Raw genomic sequence first — 6,185 nt, 5'->3', positions numbered from 1 at the left:
GACTTGAGTCTGGATCCTGGGTTGAAGCAAGTGACTTTGCTCTCTGAGCAAGTAAGTGGCTCTTCGATTATTCTCATTTCTTCCTCCCTAAAAGGAGCATAAGCCCTGGTACCTGCTGTAAAGGCTGGTGGGAAGATGAGGTGTGAAAAGACGTGTAAAGTGCTTAGAACAGCTCAGTGCTCAGCCAATGGATGAAGAATAGACAAAGGAATAAATCGATAACTAAATGACCAGATCCACATGTGGTGACAAGGGCTGGTTCTGCAGACACGCAGCTCTGCATTCCAGTGCCTGCTCTGACACCTCAAGCAATGGACAGCCTCCGTCCTAAGCTTCCAGTGACCGTTCATTTATTCAGGACATTTATCCATTCATTCAACAAATGTTTATTAACCATCTACTCTACACCAGGCACTGTTCTAGGTGCCAGGGAACTCAATGGCCCCAGACCTGTCCTTATGGAATTTACATTCCTGTAGAAAACAAAATAAAAAAATAAATGTGTAGAATGTCACATGGTGGTCATAAAGCAGGGAAGAGCGCCAGGGAGGTCCAGCACGTGTTTGGGGGGGTTTTATTGGTTGGGGAGGTCCTCCTCGAGACTATGATATTTGAGTGAAGCCCTGGAGGGAGTGAGGTGTGAGCATATCTGGGGAAAGGTTTTCACGCAGGGGCAAGGGCCAGTGCAAAGGTCCTGAGGTGAATGCTCACACAGCAAGGCTAGTGTTTATGGAGCAGAGTGTTGAGGGCAGAGGGGTAGGACATGAAGTCAGAAAGGTGATGGGGGTGGATTGTGGGTTCCCAGGGTCACTGTAAGGATCAGAAATTGACGGTACTATAGAAGTGTTTTGATCAAATTTTTAAAAAAAAATTGACCTGAAATTAACCATCTTTTTTTTTTTTAAATTTTTGATGTGGACCATTTTTAAAGTCTTTATTGAATTTGTTACAACATTCCTTCTGTTTTATGTTTTGTTTTTTTGGCTGCAAGGCATGTGGGATCCTAGCTCCGCGATCAGGGATCGAACCTGCACCCACTGCATTGGAAGGCGAAGTTTTAACCACTGGACTGCCAGGGAAGTCCCTGAAATTAACTATCTTAAATTGAACTGAATAGCATTTAGTACACTGACAATGTTATGCAACCATCATATCCATCTAATTCCCAAACATTTTCACCCTCCCCAAATAAAGTCCATACCCATTAGAAGTCACTCCCTATTCCTTCCTCCCCACAGCCCCTGAAAACCACCATTTGCTTTCTGTCTCTGTGGATTTGCCTGTTCTGGACATTGCCTATAAATGGAATCATACAATATGTGACCTCATAGTGTTTTTGAGGTTCATCTATTTTTTTTTAACATCTTTATTGGAGTATAATTGCTCTACAATGGTGTGTTAGTTTCTGCTTTATAACAAAGTGAATCAGCCATATGTCTGTTGTATTGGTCCAGTGTTGAAATAATTTCAGACTTGTGGAAAAGTTGCAAAAGCATACAGAGAAAACCTCTGCCGAGTTTCTGTACATTTTTTCCTTTGTAATTAATAAGTATCTTGTGGAGAGCTACTTTGAGACTATGTAAATATCCTGTGTGTCATGAAACTTTAACTCATTAGTTTTGGCATCTACGGATGCTTCCTGCCTGAATCGAGTATGACCAAGATGGTTCCCCAATGGCAATTGAGTTAAGTTTCAAAAGGATTCCCTAATTTCTGTGTGGAGGACAGGGGGAAGCAGGGAGACCAGCTAGGAGGCTTTCATATTAATCCGGTGAGAGATGGTAGCAATGGACATGCTGAGACATGGTCAGATTTTTGGATATATTTTCAAGGAAGAGCTGGCAGGCATTGAGAGAAAAAGAGGAGATAAGCATGACTCCATGTTTTGCTCTAGGCAATGGGAAGACTGGAGTTACTATTTTCTGAGATGGGATCGCTGCTCTAACAGAAAGACCTGGACTATTAGTGGCTTAAATCGGGTTGAAGTTTATTTATTGCAGTTGATCCAGGGCCCATTTGGCAGCTCCATAATCATCAGGGACCCAGGCTCTTTCCATCTCATTACTCTGGCAAAATAAGGTTTCCACCTCGTGCTCCAAAATGGCTGCCTCAGGTCCTGCCATCAGATCTGCCTTGCAGCCAGAAGAAAGGAAGAAAGGGGGCAAGTGTCTTTTCATTTTGAGTACACATGTCCTTTTTGCTCACATCTCGTCTAAGTCAGAACTTAGACACATGGCCACAGCTAGGTGCAGAGGAGGCTGGGAAATGATTCTTTGTTCTATGTGCTCATGTGCCCAGCTATAAACCAGTGGCTCTAGTATTATGAGCAAGAAAGGAAGAATGTATATTTGGGGAACAACTAGTCAACTTTCCCTAATGGGTCCGGAATGCTGCTCTTCCTACATCCCTTATGTCCCTCTCCAGTCTGTATTCTACATCTCACCTGGAAACAAAATTCCTAGAACATAGATCTGCTCATGACCTTCCATGGCTCATTACTCTTTCATGGGTCTCCAGTATCCTCTGAATTAAAGCCAAGTTTCTCAGCCTGGCATTTGAGCCATAATCTGGCTCCACCTTCCAACCACTCCAGCCTCATTCCTTCCACCCCATCCACACCTTACACTCCCACAATAACCGCACGTACCTGTGTGCTACCTTTTCCTTAAGCTGATCCCACAGTCTGGAGCATCCTTTCTGGCCTGAGGAAATCCTTTCTGTTTGTATCACTGTGATCAACACCACATCCTGCAGGAAACTTGCCCAGCCTCCTTACAGTGGGGCCCTCTGCCTCTCACAAACTCTCAGAGTCCCCATCACCCCATCCTAGCGGAGAGGTCAGCTATTTGTATGGTGCCTGCTTTACTCCAGGCAAACTCACTAAGTCTTTCCTTTCCTGTCTTCCTACCTTCTCACCACCCTTCCCTCCTGTCCACACTCTGCCCCTCCTCCCTTTTGCCTTCCCTTCCTCCCAGTTATGGAGCATAAAAGCGCTGCACTCAGCACCTGTACTAAACAAAGAATCAATTTTTCCAGTTACTAAGGTCATGTGACAAATCATTCCAAGACCTAGTGGCTTCAGACAACGGCCACATTTAGTTTGCTCACAAACCTGCCATCTGCACAGGGCTTGGTGGAGGTGACACATCTCTGCTCTACATGGTGACAACGGGGGTGGATTGGAAGCTGGGGCAGTGTCTTGGATGGAAAGGCTCAAACAGCCGGAGCATGGACCAGTTAGGGCTCCTCCACCATCTGACCTTTTCTCTATGTGGTCTGTCCAGCATGGTAGCTTCAAGGTAGAGAAACGTGTTTCTTACATGTCAGTTAAGGTTTCTGAAAATGCATGGAGAGAGACAGAGAGAGAGAGAGAGAGAGAGAGAGAGGGAGGAGAGAGAGAATGACGGGTATGATAAGCCCTCTGATGGGGGAAGAGTCCTCTCAGTACCTGGAACAGCACCCAACATTTATCAGGAATTTATTAACAACTTCAACAATGATAAAGGGATGCATAGCTTACCTGGTAGCCGAAAGAAGAGATATTCTAAACACCTTGGGTGCATATGGGAATCACGTAGGAGGTCCTCAGAGGAAGGAATTTGGATGCATTGTTCTGTTTATAGTAACAACATTACAGCCATCAATGCTCTGGCATTTACTGTGGGTTAGATCTTTGTCATGAATTACTTTCTGTCATCCTTCCAAACTTTGTGACAGGGGCCAGCAAACTGTGTCCCTCCACTTGTTTTTGTAAATAAAGTTTTATTGGAACACAGCTGTGCTCATTTGTTTGTATACTGTCTGCGGCTGCTTTCCTGCTGTAATGGCAGAGTAGTTGCAACAGGGACCAGATGACCCCAAAAGCTGAAATTATTTGCTATCTGGTCCTTTGCAGAAAATATTTGTTAACTCCTGCCCTAGAGGTAGGTATTAGGAGACCAGTTTATAAAAGAGAAGAAAAAGGCTCAGAGGGGGATGCTTTATTCGAGGTTGAGAGAGTCAGCGTCCGTACTTTTTATTTATTTTCATTTTATTTTTTTTGCAGTATGCGGGCCTCTCACTGTTGTGGCCGCTCCCATTGTGGAGCACAGGCTCCGGACGCGCAGGCTCAGCGGCCATGGCTCACGGGCCCAGCCGCTCCGCGGCATGTGGGATCTTCCCGGACCGGGGCACGAACCCGTGTGACCTGCATCGGCAGGCGGACTCTCAACCACTGCGCCACCAGGGAAGCCCCTTATACAATTTTTTAAATACAATTTTTAAAGGCTCCACTGCATTTACAGTTATTACAAAATATTGGCTATATTCCCCGTGTTGTACAATAAATACATCCCTGTAGCCATCTAACACCCAGCAGTTTGTACCTCCCACTCGCCCACCCCTATATTGCTCCCGTCCCCCCACTGGTAGCCACTTGTTTGCTCTCTATGAGATGGTGATTCATGACAGCTTTGGGGTTGTTTTTATCTCTTGTTTTTGCTTTTGAGTTTGCAAAGTCTGTGTGTGTGTGGTTAATCCATTTGATAACCCACTTGGGCTCAGCTACTGGTATTCCTCATCTGTGGATGATGGAGCCAAGAGGTGATGCTTCAGAGTTTCTAGATTTTCTCTACCCTGGACATCCCCATCTTAGAGACAAACCTGGAGCTTGCTGTCCAGGTGCTTTCAACCTGTCCCCAAGAGTTCCTGCTGTTGCTGAGGGCAGGGCCTCCCTAGACTTGTTGGGACAAGCCTTCCCTTCCTGGTCAGGACTCTGGAGCCCCCTGTGGCTCTTGAGCCTCATGTAGCTCCAAGGAAAGTGGGTGATAAGTTTCCAAAGAACTGCCCACCTCCAAGACTTCTGGATCCTCCATCCTGAGTGCTGTGCTGACCCCTGACCCTCTCATCTCCAGCTCTGTACACTTCTGCCGTGTCCTGCCCCCACTCACCAGTTTTAACTAAATAAGCATGTTTTGTCTTGCTAAAAAACCAAAAACCAAAAACCAAAAAAACCTCTTGGGACATGTGGAAACAATTTATCGGTCAGATATTTGTCATTTCATAAGTATTCTGAAGTATGCCTGTGGATTGTTGTCAAACCTGATCCAATCATAAATCAAATGAGTTACTTGGAGTCAAATAATTTCCAAAACAAAATTATGCAAATCTTTTCAGTGTTTTTTTTTTCAGCTTTATTGCACTATAATTTACATGCAATAAAATACACTATTTTTTTTTTTTTTTGCGATACGCGGGCGTCCCACTGTTGTGGCCTCTCCCATTGCGGAGCACAGGATCCGGACGCGCAGGCTCAGCGGCCATGGCTCACAGGCCCAGCCGCTCCGCGGCACGCGGGATCCTCCCGGACCGGGGCATGAACCCGTGTCCCCGGTATCGGCAGGCAGACTCTCAACCACTGCGCCACCAGGAAAGCCCTAAAATTCACTATTTTTAAGTGAACATGCTGATGAGATTTGACAAATATGTCATCATGTATATAAACACCAGTGCGGTTTAGAGATTCTTTCCAAACCCCCAAAAATTCCCTTTGCAGTAATCACTTCCCCCAACCCTTCTGCCCTTGGTAACCACTGATCTTCATTCTCTCACTATAGTTTTGTTTTTCCTAGATTGTCATGTAACTGGAATCATACATATTGTGTAAATACCAGTAGTTCATTCCTTCTTTGTGTGTGGGGGAAGGGGCCCACACCACAGGGCATGTGGGATCTTTGCCGACCAGGGTTTGAACCCATGCTCCCTGCATTGGGAGCTTGGAGTCTTAACCACTAGACCATCAGGGAAGTCCTCATTCCTTTTTATTGAGTACATTATATGAAGTTATTATAAATAACTTATTCCTTTAGCTGTCGATGGACATATCAATTACAAAATTGGGTTGCTTCCGACTTTTGGGTATTATAAGTGGGATGGGTTGAATTGCCTTGCCCCTCTCCCCCCACAAATTCATATGTTGAAATCCTAACCTGCAGTAGACCACAGAATGTGACATTATTCGGAAATAGGGTATTTGCAGATGTAATTAATTAAGATGATGTCGTTTTGAATTAGGGTGAGCCTCTCCTCAGGCCCAGGAGTCCCAGTCCCTAGCCCTTCCCCCTTCAGACCCAGAGGTCCAGACCCCCAGCCTCTCCTCCCTCAGACCCAGGGGTCCAGGCCCCCAGCCCCTCCTCCTTCAGACCCAG

This window comes from Monodon monoceros, unplaced genomic scaffold, assembly GCF_005190385.1.
Source record: "Monodon monoceros isolate NGI ecotype Baffin Bay Population unplaced genomic scaffold, NGI_Narwhal_1 Super_Scaffold_10, whole genome shotgun sequence".
NCBI lineage: Eukaryota > Metazoa > Chordata > Mammalia > Artiodactyla > Monodontidae > Monodon > Monodon monoceros.
Note: the sequence above shows the minus strand (reverse complement) of the source record.